The sequence below is a fragment of the Mesocricetus auratus genome, unplaced genomic scaffold (assembly GCF_017639785.1).
Source record: "Mesocricetus auratus isolate SY011 unplaced genomic scaffold, BCM_Maur_2.0 Super-Scaffold_100015, whole genome shotgun sequence".
Taxonomy (NCBI): domain Eukaryota; kingdom Metazoa; phylum Chordata; class Mammalia; order Rodentia; family Cricetidae; genus Mesocricetus; species Mesocricetus auratus.
In genome coordinates, this window is record NW_024429198.1 from 61755239 (window position 1) to 61769890 (window position 14652).

The 14652-nt window shown below is 46.0% G+C and overlaps 1 non-coding gene across 1 annotated transcript; it reads right to left on the reverse strand.

Annotated features, from left to right (window-relative positions):
* Window positions 1-234: 234 nt before the first annotated feature.
* On the reverse strand, window positions 235-341 carry LOC121144416. The gene has a single exon (XR_005881772.1). It is a non-coding gene; the product is annotated as a U6 spliceosomal RNA (small nuclear RNA).
* Window positions 342-14652: the final 14311 nt, after the last annotated feature.

Genomic DNA, 14652 nt, shown 5'->3' on the forward strand with positions numbered 1-14652 from the left:
GTACTCCATTGTGTAAATGTATCACATTTTCTCTATCCATTTTCAATTGAGGGGCACCTAGGTTGCTTCCAGGTTCTGGCTATTACAAACAATGCTGCTATGAACATAGTGGAGCAGATGCCCTTGTGATATGATATTTCAGTCTTCTCATTATTTATGTGTCTGTTTAGGTGGTTGATTCATCCTTGATTTAATTTTGATGATTTGGCTGAATTTAGAATTTTATTTTATTTTTTTAATATGGAACGCTTCACAAATTTGCGTGTCATCCTTGCACAGGGGCCATGCGAATCTTCTCTGTATCGTTCCAATTTTATTATATGTGCTGCCAAAGCAAGCACTAGAATTTTTTTTTTAGGTTTTTTCCAGCTTAATAGAGTATAGGTTTTAAAAGCATTCCCTTAAAATATTCTGAGTTTCTTTGGTGTTTGTTTTATAATGAACATTATTGTTTCCCTGCTTATTTCTAATTCTGATAATATAGAACCTTCCTTCCTTTTCTCCTCCCTCCCTCCCTCCCTCCCTTCCTCCCTCCCTCCCTCCCTCCCTCCCTCCCTCCCTCCCTCCCTCCCTCCTTCCTTCCTTCCTTCCTTCTTGTTGTTGTTAGTTGGGGTCAGGGGATTGTCAATCTTGTTTATCAAACATCCGGCGCTTAGATTATTGGGTCTTTGTGTTGTATCCTTTGCTTCTATTTCAGAGTTCTCTGGTTTTTATTATTTCTTTCTTTTAATTGGGTTTGTTTTTTTCTTGCTTTTCCAGTTTGAAGTTGCATCAGGAAGTGATTTATTTGTGCTCTAATTTTAAATGTCAGCACTTAGAGCTATAAATTTCCCTCCTAGGACTGCTTTCAGTGTGTCCCAGAGGTTTTGTTATGTTTCATTGTCATTTAGTTCCAGGAAATTTTTCATTTGCTTTGTGATTTCTTCATTGAGCCTCTCATCATTCAATGATGGAGTTGTTTAATCTCCACGAGGTTTTATACTTACTGGAGGTTTGTTTGCTGTCAAGTTTTATTGCATTGTGGTCAGATATGATATAAAGAGTGATTTCAATCTTTTGGAATTCGTGAAAATACTTTTTGTGTGTTTGTGTCCCAGGACGTGGTCTGTTTTAGAAAACTTCCACGTGCTGCTGAATAGAATGTGTATTGTTTGGTGTTTGGGTGAAATAGTCTGTTAAGTCAATTTGATGTATGGTGTCAATTAATTCTGGTGTTTCTCTGTTTACTTTTTTTTTCAGATGACCTGCCTATTGGAGAAAGTGGGCACTGATATCACTATTATTAATGGATTGGTGTTATTTTGTGTCTTTAAATTTATCCCCTTGAAATTTAGTGAGCTAGAGCTTTGTGAATATATATTTAGGATACTAATGTCTTCCTGGTTAATTCATCCCTTGACTAGAATGAAGTGGCCTTCTTTATCCTATCTGATTAGTTTTAATTTGAAGTCTATTGGAATACTATCTGTCTATCCTTCTACTCTAAGGTGGTACCTATCTTCAAAGTCAAGTTTCTTGCAGACAACAGATAGATGGACTTTCTTTCTTTCTTTTCCTTCCTTCCTTCCTTCCTTCCTTCCTTCCTTTCTTCCTTCCCTTCCTCCCTCCCTCTCTCCCTCCCCCTCCCTTCTCCTCTGCCCCCCCTCCTTTCTTCCTTTTTTTGGTTTTTCAAGACAGGGTTTCTCTGTGTAGCCCTGGTTGTCCAGGAACTCACTCTGTAGACCCCAGACTGGTCTCGAACTCAGAGGTCTCCCTGGCCCTGCCAGCACCAAACAGCTTGGATTTTGCTTCTTGATCCATTTAGCCTGTACCTCAAAGTGAAATATCGAGGTCACTGAAATCTAGAGTCATTACTGAAATATGTATGTCGATTGTCATTGAGTTATTGATTTTTGGTTCTTTTTTGTATTTAATAAAATATTAAATAGTTTACCCACCATCTTGTGTCCTGTATTTACTTTAGGTTTCATTTGTTTGATATCCTTTTGTCTTGTTTGTTTTTTTTTTTCAAGGCAGGGTTTCTTTGTATAGCCTTGTCTGTCCTGGAACTTGCTCTGTAGATCAGGCTGGCCTCAAACTCACAGAGATCTGCCTACCTCTGCCTCCCAAGTCCTAAGATTAAAGGTGTGCACCACTACCACCCAGTTGATGTCAAATTTTTAGGCTGTTTGTATTGTGGCAAGTTTTTGTTCCTCCTCCAATTATGATAGATAGCTTTGCTGGGTACATTCATCTAGGTTGGTCATCACGGTGTTTTAGGACTTGGAAGTGCATTACTCTAGGTTCTTCTGGCTTTCAAAGTTTCCATTGAGATTTCAGCTGTAATTCTGGTGGGTTTTTCTTTATATATGATTTGTGGGTCTTTTGTTTGTTTATTTTTTTCTCTTGCTGCTTTTTTCCCTGTCAAATGTGTGTGTGTGTGTGTGTGTGTGTGTGTGTGTGTGTGTGTTTAACTCCCAGACTCCTATATATTGTTGGGGACATATTAGGGTCATAGCATGGGACCTCATAACTCTAACAAGGCCAGCTCAGTTACTTGTGAGTTCTTCCCTTAAATCTTGTGACTACCTAAGTACATTCCTGGGGTCCTGACATAAGGTTTAGGCTTTAAGAGAAGTCAGAACATATGTATAACTAAGTCGTCCTAGTCTTAACCCTCAGCATCCTCCGGGATCCAGCCTCTCCTGCAAGGTGGTCTGACAAATGGGTCAGCATTGTGTGAAATCTCTTCTGGGAGACAAACACCCCTCTTGCTGGCAGCAGGCTTCAACCTTTTCTTTCTCCCAGCATGAGACTCCCAGGTAAGTTCTTGGGGCTCATTGTTTCAACAGTCTGAAGACCAAAGGGAGGGACACGTTTCTCTCGAGAGTAGCTTTGTTCCTGCTGGAGGCTGAGATGATGCTCTGGTCCTCTGGTACCCCAGGCATCCGTCATCTGTCCCACCTGTAACCTCCTCTAGGGCCAGAAGACAAGGCGTGAGGCGTTCCTGGTTGGAGAGTTAGCAGGCTGTCAACACTGGCTCATAATTAAATTTCTCACAGGTCTATTCTGTGGCTCTGGTTGTCTCCTCCAGCCAGCAGGGGCTGCATAGTGTTCCTGAACGCCAGTGTTCCTGTGACGTTCATTGACTTGAGTAGGAAGGGTGTAAGACAGGCCCTGGTGGGATGTGTAAAGTGGGATTTCCAGTCTTCTGATCTCAATAATGTGCCGTGCAAAAGGAAACCAGGACTTTCGAGTCCTTCCCACGCAGAGGGAGCTGTTCAACGACACGGATGTACCTCGGGACAAAGCTTTTTGGACGGAAGCTATTGAGGGCGTCAGATGCTGATGGGGTGAGGGAGATTTCTCAGTTGGCCGAGTGTGAAGACCTGAGTTCAATCCCCCAACACCCAAATACCAAGCCAGATGTGGTGGCTCACACGTGTTATCCCAGTGTTGAGGGGGTAGAGACGGGTGGGTCCCTAAAGCTTGCTGGCTTCACATGCCAGCAAATCCTAGGTCTCAGAGGGAAACCCTGTCTCAGCTTATTGTTGTGCGGATGGTGCGTGGGGATGCGCGGATGGTGCGTGGGGAGCAAGGGACGAAGCTGCCCTTTTGGCCTCCATTGCACATGCGCACGCGCACGCACACGCAACACATAAACACGCTGGAAGTTCTCCCTGGCTGTTCAAAGAGCGTGGATAAGCTGGGATGAGGTAGCTGTCGTGTTGGACTGTGAGGAGCTAGTTAGTGAGTTATGACACAGGGCAGCCCTCCCTTGTGTTAGCCACAGGTAATTGGTTCTAAGACTTTTTGCAAGTGCCCAAATCCACAGATGACCACAAGTCCCTCACATAAAAATTGCATTCAATTTATTCAAATTACTTTCCCCGACATCATTTGACATACTAATGCATGCAAAGGCCGTGCAAACAGTTGCTCCACTGTTGTTTGGAGACCGGTGACAACAGCCTGTGTGTGTTCCCTTGGCTTGTCGAGGGTGGACTCTGAGACTGTGGAGCCTGTGAATAGAAGAGAGACTGCTCTTCAAGGAGATATGGCGTATGTGATGGCTAATCTTGGTTGTAAGCTTGGCCACACGTGGAATCAACTAAAGTCCAAGCTGCCTGGGCACTCCTGTGAGGGATTTTAAAAACCACATTATTTGAAGAAGTAAGATTCAACCTGAATCTCAGCCATACCGTCTGGTGGCATCCCATATAAGGGACCTGCAAGACGGAAGCCTCTACTTGGTGCCTGCTTGCCCTCACTGTCCCTGGCAAGTTTGCCCATCCTGTTACTATGCCTAGTATTGAATCCAACTTCTTCAAGATTCTAACATAGACCAAAGAGTGGCTGCTCTCCAGGAACCCTCCAGGACACCCGTGCCAAGTGGGGATACAGACATCAAGCCTCGTGGACCGGGCAGCCGGGTTCTTGTCCTTTCTGTTGGGAGGCAGCTATCATTGGATAGCCTGGACCACAGCCCGTGAGACAGTCTAGTCGGTCCCATTGTAATAGGCGTGTTCATTCTATGGGTTCTGTTCCTTTAGAGAATCCTGGCTAACACAGTGTGACTTTGACTAGCAGGTCACGTAGGCTGAGGTAGATGCTCCAAGAGGCAGTTCTGTATCTGTCCGTGATGGTTAGTCGATTGTCACCTTAGCAGAATCTTGAATCACCAAAGAGACAAACTCCTGGGCACTGCAAGGTCTGTGAGGGACATTATGGTAATTGATGTGGGAGCAGTCAACTCTAAATGACACACCATTCTGTGGGCGGTGTCCTAGAGTTCACAGAAGAGGAAGGTGAGCCAAGTACCACCATTCATCTCCCTGGGCTTCCTGACTGCAGACACGATGTGACCCTACACTCCTGCGACCATGCTTTCCTTAAGCTGTGAGCTCAAATAGACTTCCTCCCTTAATTAGTGTGTGTGTGTGTGTGTGTGTGTGTGTGTGTGTGTGTGCGCGCGCGCGCGCGCGTGCATGTGTGTGTGTGTGCTGAGTGTTGGTTCACAGCCAGGAAAACGATAAATAATACACACATCCACTTTCCAAAGGTATCTGGTCGGACAATAGAAAGGACAGCACCCTGGGGTGATTCTTGGCAGCAGAGCTGAGTGTAGGCTAGATTTCTGCTCTCAGATCTTTGAAAGGGCCCTGTGCTGGGTGTTGACACAGGTGCAGGCAGCAGCCCAGCCTTGGTCCAGTACTAACCAGGGCACTCAAGAGCCCAGTACCCAGGATACATCCTTACCCAGAGGAAGACCCACAGGTGGCCCCAAGATATACCGGGAGCCGGGTGAGGTTCAGATGGCCCTGGATGGCTAGAAAATGATTGTAGGGAGGGTGACTCTCAGGTCAGAGGCAGTGGTGGTGACATCTCAAACAGCACTGAGAAAAATCTCCTTTTTACATTAAATGGCTGGGATGGGGGCTGGGTGCCAAGAATACCCTTGCTTAAGGGAAACGTAGGGAAGAGGCTCGGAGCCAGGTTGTTCCTATGGAGGACAATGAGGAAGAAAGAGGGCAGGAGACGCTGGGCTGTCCTAGGACTGAGGTGAGAGTTGGCGGGCTGCTGCCTGTCATGGCCTCCTTGTGGGTGGTGTAGCTCTCCAGAGCACAGTTGGGGGTGTGGCTGAGGACAGCTTGGGGGTCAGGATCCTTCTCCACGTCGTTGCCTGCACGTGAAATGATCCTGGAAGGGGAAGTTCCCGTCAGACGCAGTCCCAGTGTGCCTTGCTCAACCCCTCTCAATGGCTCGGTGGTCAGAGCCACAGTCCAAGCCTGCTCCCAGATCACTTGATGTTTCCGTACAGACCTCGCTGAGTTTAGTCAGCCCTGCAACACAGGGAGGAAGAGACAGCAGCTCTAGAAATAAAGGAAAGGCAAAGGGCACTGTGAATGGCCACCACATTTATTCAAAATGCTGGGCATCGATTTTTTTGTTTGTTTAAGATTTATTTATTTAATTTGTCTTATGTGTGTGGGTTTTCCGCCGATGGTCGTGAGCCACCACGTGGGGGCTGTGGGGACACCAGACCTTGAGCAGAGACCCACTTCCCCTTCTGCCTGGGAGTAGGCAGCTGTAAGACAATGTTTAGTAAAAACATGTTTACTAAAATGATACAATAAGTTCTTGAAAAATGCCTTCCCACGGAAACCGCCCTGACCTCGACCTTGTCCAAAGACTAATCGCACCTTAAAAACCCACACACATCCACCTCTGGGGTCAGAGCAGAACCAGCCAGGGTAGAGGAGAGAGCAGAAGCTTCTCTGGTGGGAGCCTTTCTTAGGAAGTTTTCTTGAACCTTTTTGGAGCCTGTTTAAAGTTCTCTTTATATCGTTGAACGAGTCTCTATGTTGTCAATCCCCGACACCCTCCGCACGTTCTCGGACACAGGCCACGCAGCAGACGTGACAGGGGCTGGGGACCAAACCTGGGTCTTCTGCATGCACAGCAGGCGCTCTTAACTCCTGAGCCATCTCCCCAGCTCCAGGGCCTTGGTGTTGGGCACAGGTTCTACACCTCAGAGCATAGTGTGCCTCTTCTAAACCAGTCCACGGGCAGGAGGCACACTGACTGCCAGGCTCTGAGGCCTCCTGGGATCTCAGCTTTCTGGGGACTCAGGCTCATGTGATTTTTATTCCCCAGCCTTGGAAAAGCTGTGACTGATGATTACGATTCAGTGTGATCTGGATTAGGGTTAGTGTCACCATGGAAACACACCTGTGGACGCATTTGTAAGGATGCTCCAGAAAAGTTATTTTTCTCCTTGTGTATGTGTGCATGTTATCATGCATGCATGCGTGCGTGTGGAGCAGCCTGGGTGTCATCCCTCAGACAGACACCATCCCATCCCTCAAACACCGTTCCATCCCTCAGACACCGACCACATTTTATATATTTTTTGATGCCTTATATTTTTTGTCTTTTTTATTTTTAAATTTAAATTAGAAACAAAGTTGCTTCATATGTCAATCCCAGCTCCCTCTCCCTCTCCTCCTCCCACCAACCCCCCTCCCCCTCCCCCAGTCCCCACTCCTTTCCCCAGGGAGGGTGAGGCCCTCCATGGGGGGTGTCCAGAGTCTGTCATTTCATCCAGGGCAGGGCCTAGGTCCTCTCCCAAGAGTCCAGGCTGAGAGAGCATCCCTCATTGTGGGATGGGCACCCAAAGTCCATTTGTATTCCAGGGATAAATACTGATCTACTACCCAAGGCCCCATAGGTTTCTGAGGCCTCCTCACTGACTCCCACATTCAGGGGTCTGAATCAGTCTCATGCTGGACTCCCAGCCATCAGTCTGGGGTCCAAGAGCTCCCCCCTTGTTCAGGTCAGCTTTTTCTGTGGGTTAAGCCAGCCCAGTCTTGACCTCTATGTTCATCAGTCCTCCCTCTCTGTTACTGGGTTCCTTGAGTTCAGCTCAGTGTTTAGCTTTGGGTGTCTGTCTCTGCTTCCATTAGTCATTGGTTGAAGGTTCTGTTTCCCAGACTCTCTGGCAGTGTGGATTGTAGGCTGGAACTCCACAGATCCATGTCTAAAATCCATATATGAGTGAGTATATACCATGTTTCTCCTTTTGTGACTGGGTTACCTCACTCAGGATGGTTTCTTCTAGTGCCATCCATTTGCCTGAAAATTTCAAGATTCCATTGTTTTTTTTTTCCACTGAATAGTAGTTCATTGTGTAAATCTACCACATTTTCTCTATCCACTTTTCAGTTGAGGGGCATCTAGGTTGCTTCCAGGTTCTGGCTATTACAAATAATGCTGCTATGAATATAGTGGAACAGACATCTTTGTTGTACGAACATGCATTTTTTGGGTATATGCCTAAGAGAGGAATTGCTGGATCTTCTGGTAGACTGATTCCCATTTCCCTGAGGAATCTCCATACTGATTTCCAAAGTGGCTGTACGAGTTGGCACTCCCACCAGCCGTGGAGGAGTGTTCCCCTTTCTCCACATCCTCTCCAGCATAAACTGTCATTGGTGTTTTTGATTTTAGCCAATCTGACAGGAGTGAGATGGTATCTCAGAGTTGTTTTGATTTGCATTTCCTTGATGGATAGGGATATTGAGCACTTTCTTAAGTGCCTCTCAGCCATTTTAGATTCCTCTACTGAGAATTCTCTATTTAGTTCTGTAGCCCACTCTTGGATTGGATCCTTTGGTGTTATGGAGATTTGCTTCTTGGGTTCTTTGTAAATTTTGGAGATCAGCCCTCTGTCAGATGTGGGGTTAGTGAATATTTTTTCCCATTCTGTGGGCTGCCTTTTTGTCTTGCTGACTATGTCCTTTGCCTTACAGAAGCTTCTCAGTTTCAGGAGGTCCCATGTATTAATTATTGACCTCAGTGTCTGTGCTACGGTGTTATGTTCAGGAAGCTGTCTCCTGTACCAATTTGTTCAAGGGAACTTCCCACTTTCTCTTCTAAGAGGATGAGTGTGGCTGGATTTATGTTGAGGTCTTTGAATCATTTGGACTTAAGTTTTGTGCATGATTCCACTTCTGACACCAAATGAGGCTCCAAATGACACTGTAACGATAAACGGCACACTTACTGAAAGTAAAACTAAGTATTTATTGTAGAAATTACTCACAAGATACCAAACAAGTAACCCAGATGAGCCCAGTAGTTCCCCCCCCCGAACCGGAAGCCGAAATCCGGGAAAAGAGAACAAGACTTCCTTTGTGCAGTCTTTTATGCCTTCTCCCTGTAACGCCCCCTAGCCATGCCCAAAAGTGGGCCTGGCTAGTGACGTAGCTCACCGCCTACGTACGTATACGTCTTTAGTCATGCCTAAAGTGGGTGTGGTTAGCGGTGTGGTAAACCGCTCTTTTATTACCTCATCTGTATGCGCCTCTAGTAAGTCACATGGTTAATGGCGGCATACAGGCTTCCTCCTACAATCATGGCAATAGACATGGATCTATCCACATTCTTCTACACGCCAGTATCCAGTTATGCCAGCACCGTTTGTTGAAGATACTTTCTTTTTTCCATTGTATATTTTTAGCTTCTTTGTCAAAGATCAGATGTTCATACGTGTGTGGGTTAATATCAGGGTGTTCAATTCGATTCCATTGGTCTACCTGTCTATTTTTGTGCCAATACCAAGCTGTTTTCAGAACTATAGCTGTTTAATAGAGCTTGAAATAAGCGCCGGGCAGTGGTTGCGCGTGCTGGGCGGTGGTTGCGCACGCCTTTAATCCCAGCACTCGGGAGGCAGAGGCAGGCGGATCTCTGTGAGTTCGAGGCCAGGCTGGACCAACAGCCTCCAAAACAATACAGAGAAACCCTGTCTCATAAAAACCAAAAAAAAAAAAAAAATAAGGGATGGTGATGCCTCCAGATGTTGCTTTGTTGAATAAGATTGTTTTGGCTGTTCTGTATCTTTTGTTTTTCCATATGAAGTTGATTATTGTTCTTTCAAGGTCTGTGAAGAATTGTGCTGGGATTTTCATGGGGATTGCTTTGAATCTGTGGATTGCTTTTGGCAAGATTGCCATTTTTACTGTGTTGATCCTACCTATCCAAGATCATGGGAGATCTTTCCATTTTCTGGTGTCTTCTTTAATTTCTTTCTTTAAAGACTCAAAGTTCTTTCGATACAGGTCTTTCACTTGTTTAGTTAGTGTTACCCCAAGGTATTTTCTGTTGTTTGTGGCAATTGTAAAGGGTGATGTTTCTCTGATTTCTTTCTCAGCCCTTTTATTGTCTGTATATAGTAGGGCTACTGATTTTCTTGTGTTGATCTTGTATCCTGCCCCTTTGCTGAAAGCATTTATCAGCTGTAGGAGTTCCCGGGTAGAGTTCTTTGGATCACTTATGTAAACTATAATATCATCTGCAAATAGTGAAAGTTTGACCTCTTCCTTTCCTTGTATCCTCTTCATCTCCTTTTATTGTCGTATTGCTCTAGCTAGAGCCTCAAGTACAATATTGAAGAGGTATGGAGAGAGTGGACAGCTTTGTGTTGTTCCTGATTTTAGAGGAATTGCATTGAGTTTCTGTCCATTTAGTTTGATGTTGGCTGTTTTCCTTGGGTTGGAGTTTTCCTTCCAGAACTTTCTGTAGGACTGGGTTAGTAGATAAGTATTGTTTGAATCTGGTTTTGTCATAGAATATCTTGTTTTCTCCCTTTACAGTGATTGAAAGCTTTGCTGGGTATAGAAGTCTGGGCTGGCATCCATGGTCTCTTAGTGTAGGTAGACTATCTATCCAGGACCTTCTGGCTTTCAGAGTTTCCATAGAGAAGTCAGATGTAATTCTGACAGGTTTGCCTTTATATGTTACTTTTTCTTTAGTTGCTATTAATATTCTTTCTTTATTCTGTATGTTTGGGGTCTTGATTATTATGTGGCAAGGGAACTTTTTTTGTGGTCAACTCTATTTGGTGTTCTGTAAGCTTCTTGTACCTTCATTGACATGTCTTTCTTTAGGTTGGGAAAGTTTTCTTCTATGATTTTGTTGAATATGTTTTCTGCCCCTTTGAGGTGGTTTTCTTCACCTTCTTCTATACTTGTTATTCTTAGTTTTGGTCTTTTCACGGTGTCCCATATTTCCTGGATATTTTATGTTAGGGATTTGTTGGACTTAAGATTTTCTTTGGTCGATGATTCTGTTTCTCCTAGTGTATCTTCAACACCTGAGATTCTCTCTTCCACATCTTGTATTCTGTTGGTTATGTTTGTATCTATAGTACCTGACCATTTGCCCAGCTTTTCTATTTCCAGCATTCCTTCAGACTTTGTTTTCTTTATTGTCTCTATTTCAGTCTTCAACCCTTGCACTGTTTGAATTGCTTCTTGCAATTTTTGCTTTGTCTTTTCCTCCATTTGTTGTATTTTTTGGTTTGTTTTTTCTTCCATTACTTGCATTTTTTGTTTTTTTTTCCTTCCATTTCTTTGAGGGATTCTTCCATGTCCTCTTTGAGGGCCCCTATCATTTTCATGGAGTTGTTTTTAAGGTCATTCTCTTCTGCTTCGTTTGCACTGGAATGTTTGAGTCTTGCTGGTATAGCCTCTCTAGGATCTGGCGGTGTCATATTTGTTTTTCTGTTGCTGAGTGTGTTTTTGTATTGTCTCCTTCCTATCCCTTCTTCTAACGGGTGTAGAAAGATCCTCTTCCTGGCCTGGTGGTTAAGGAACCAGAGTTCCCTTTCCGTGGGTGCAAGCAAGTCCAATACTCTGGTAGTTCTCCTCTTCCTGGTCCTGTGGGTGGAGAAGAAGACCAGGAATCTGGGATGCATAGGCTCCCGCTGGGAGGAGAGGCTCCATGGCGGTCCCCAGGCACTGCACATTTTATATTTTAAGATGGTTTTTCACAGACCTGGAACTTTCCAAGAAGGCGAGGCTGCCTGGTCAGAGAGTCCCAGGCATCCACTTGTGTCCACCTCCCTGGTATTGGGACTGTGAATGCACTTCGTATGTCTACCTTATTTCTAATGTGGGTTCTGGGGATCCAGGTTGGGTCTTGTGCTTGTAAGGCAGCATGCACTGAGTCACTTCTTAAGTCAGCTAAAAACAGAAGACCCACCCTGAACACAAGCAGCACCATGGGGTCCGAGAGTGAACAGCAAGGGGGCAGTGAGCAGAGCTCCCCATTCGCCTCCCTCTGCTTCCCGACTGCTGCCTCAGGTTCCGTCAGGCCATGGGCCAGTGCCAACCTTCCTCCCTAGGCTGTCTGTGTCAGCTCTTTTGTCATGCTGATGAGAAGCAAGGACTAATGCAGATGTCCACTGCCCCTTGGTAATCCACACAGACACACGAGCATGGGGGTGGGGGCTGTGTGTGGCAGTGCATGCCTGAAACCCTAGGGCTGGAGTAGTGCAGGCAGGGGGATCTCTGGGAGTTACTGGCCACTCGTCTTGACTGGTGAGAGCCAGGTTCAGCGAGAGACTGTGTGCCAAAAATAATGTGGAGGCACACTGAGAGAGCTCAGAGGGTGCTCGATGCTTAACCTGAAGACAAGGGCGTGATCCCCAGGTCCCACGTGGTAGGAGACACACAAAACACAAACACACAAAACACATACACACACAAACACACAAAACACATACACACAAACACACGTACAGATACACACATATCCACACACACATACATATACACCACATACACACATACCACACACACATACCACATACCACACATACACACATATCCACATATACATACACATCTCGCACACCAAATACACATCTACATATACAGACACACCACATACACACATATCCACACACACATACACACATATCCACACCCACACTCACACACGCATATAAACACATACACACACACACTCACACACACACACGGTGGAAAGTGCTGGAGGAAGACAACTGACATTGACTTATGACTTCTGTGTGCATAGGCATCCTGTGCACATGAATCCACAACACCCTTGTACACACGGTCACAGGCACACGTATATAGACCACACCACACAGAGCTTCAGATTGCGTGGACAACACCTGTAGCACGACTTAGCACATTAGACACTGAAGTAGATGTCCTCTGCCCAGTTCCTGCTTCTGCCACTGCACATGGCGCAGGCATGGTAGCTGCCCAGCTGTGTCCTCATAGGAAGACACACAAGCAGACATGCTCCAGGTACAGTACTTATCAGTAAGCTATGCTACCCAGAGAACTTTGCAAGCAAGGACCCCCAAATCCCTATGACATCCAAGAGGGATGAGGGAGATGCTCCATCCAATAGCCTGCCACAGGCTGATTATAGGATCTGAGAGTCAGGGCTGTGTACAGCAATGAAATGTATGTACTGTGTGGGTGTGTGCAGATGTAGGTGTGTGTGTGTGTCTGTGTATGTGTGTGTGTGTGTGTTGGACAAAGGTCAACCTCAGCTGCTGCTGTTGGAGAGCGGGTCTCTCACAGTTCTAGAGCTTGCTGGACGGGCGAGGCTGGCTGGTCATCACAGTCCAGGGTTCACCAGCCTCTTCCTCCCCCAATCACTGAGATTACAAATGTGAGCAAGCACTCCTAGCTTTTTATAGGTTCTGGGGACTGAACAGAGATTCTCATGCTTGCCTTGCATGGCAAGCCCTCTACCCATGGAGCCATTCCCTGCTTTAATTGAATAAGGAATACACATTGCATTTGAGTTACTGAAAGAGAAACGTTTGAAACAAACCCCTTCTGTTGGGTGCTTTTGTCCCTTGGATTTCCGTATTCTTAGCTGCTTGTGAGTGTGTTCTCTGCTGTCCCCTAAGAAGAGGCAAGCTTCCAACCCTGCCCCCACCTCCTGCGTGCCTGTGACTTCACAGGAAAAGCTTCCTCTTCCAGGGGAGCTGTTCTCAGAGAAAAGGCTAGAGAACGTGCAAATGGCTGCTCAGCACAGCTTCCAGACAACCTGATAAAGGAGGGCTTCTCGTGGTGTGATGGGCAGTGTGAACTTCTTCCCTTGGGAATTACAGCTTCCTTAGATGCCGGCTTCCCAGACGCCTCTGGCTCTGATTGTTTCTCCTCTTCTACTCTGTTACGGACGAATATGGTTCCCCTCCCCTGAAACTTATGTGGAAATTTTTGTTAGTGTGGTGAGTGTGTGTGTGTGTGTGTGTGTGTGTGTGAGAGAGAGAGAGAGAAAGAGGAGAGAGAGCATGTGAGTGTGTGACAGTGTGTGAGCATGTGTGTGACTGTGTGAGCGTGTGAGTGTGTGATAGTGTGTGTATGAGCAAGTGTGTGCTTGTCATATGCAGGTGCACGTGCCCACACACATCTACGGCAGTCAGAGAAAGATGCCAGTGTCTTGCTCTATCGCTCCCTGTCTTAATCCCCTGAGACAAGGTCTCTCACTGTAGCGGAGTCAGAGCCTCAGGGATCTTTCTGCCTCTGCCGGCCACAGCACCAGGGTGGCAGCGGCGGGCATGGCCATGCCTGACTTCTTACATGGGTGCTGGGAGTTTGAATTTAGGTCTTCATGCCTGAGCACAAACATTTACTTGCAGAATTGTTGGAATTGTTGAAATTTTATCAACACTGTGCCAGTGTGTAAGGCAGGAGGCAATCCAAGGGGTTAATGACTTTTTCTGTGGTGTGGCGATGTAATGTTCTGAAAAGTATCTCTTCCATTAAAAGAGACTGGAACTTTTGCTGGCCCTCACGGCCAAGTTAGTAATATATTCAGGTCACTTAAGACTTAAGTCTGCTGTCCTACTGTGTGCTCACACTGTTTAACCTGCCTTTAAGATAACAAAGTGGCAGTCAACCTTACTTGCCTTGGATTTCCTATGTAATCTGTATAAAGACATGACCTCTCCACGATGAGGCTACCAGGAAAGGCTTTTTTTTTTTTTTTTTTTTTTTTTTTTTGGTTTTTTGAGACAGGGTTTCTCTGAGGCTTTGGAGGCTGTCCTGGAACTCACTCTTGTAGACCAGGCTGGCTTCAAACTCACAGAGATCCACCTGCCTCTGCCTCCGAGTGCTGGGACTAGAGGAACAGCCAGAAGCGTCTGGAGGGCCCAGAGTGAGAGATAAAGAAGTTCAAGGCCAGCAGCCTGGGCGTGGCCAGGTCTGTCTGTGAGAAAGAGAACCACAGGGACAGAGAGCAGAGAAAGCGTAGTGAGGACAGCAGAAGCAGAAGCCTGGAGTGGCGAGAATCCAGGGTGGTGAGAAGGTGGGAAGCTGGGGGAGGGGAACCCTGGGAGCT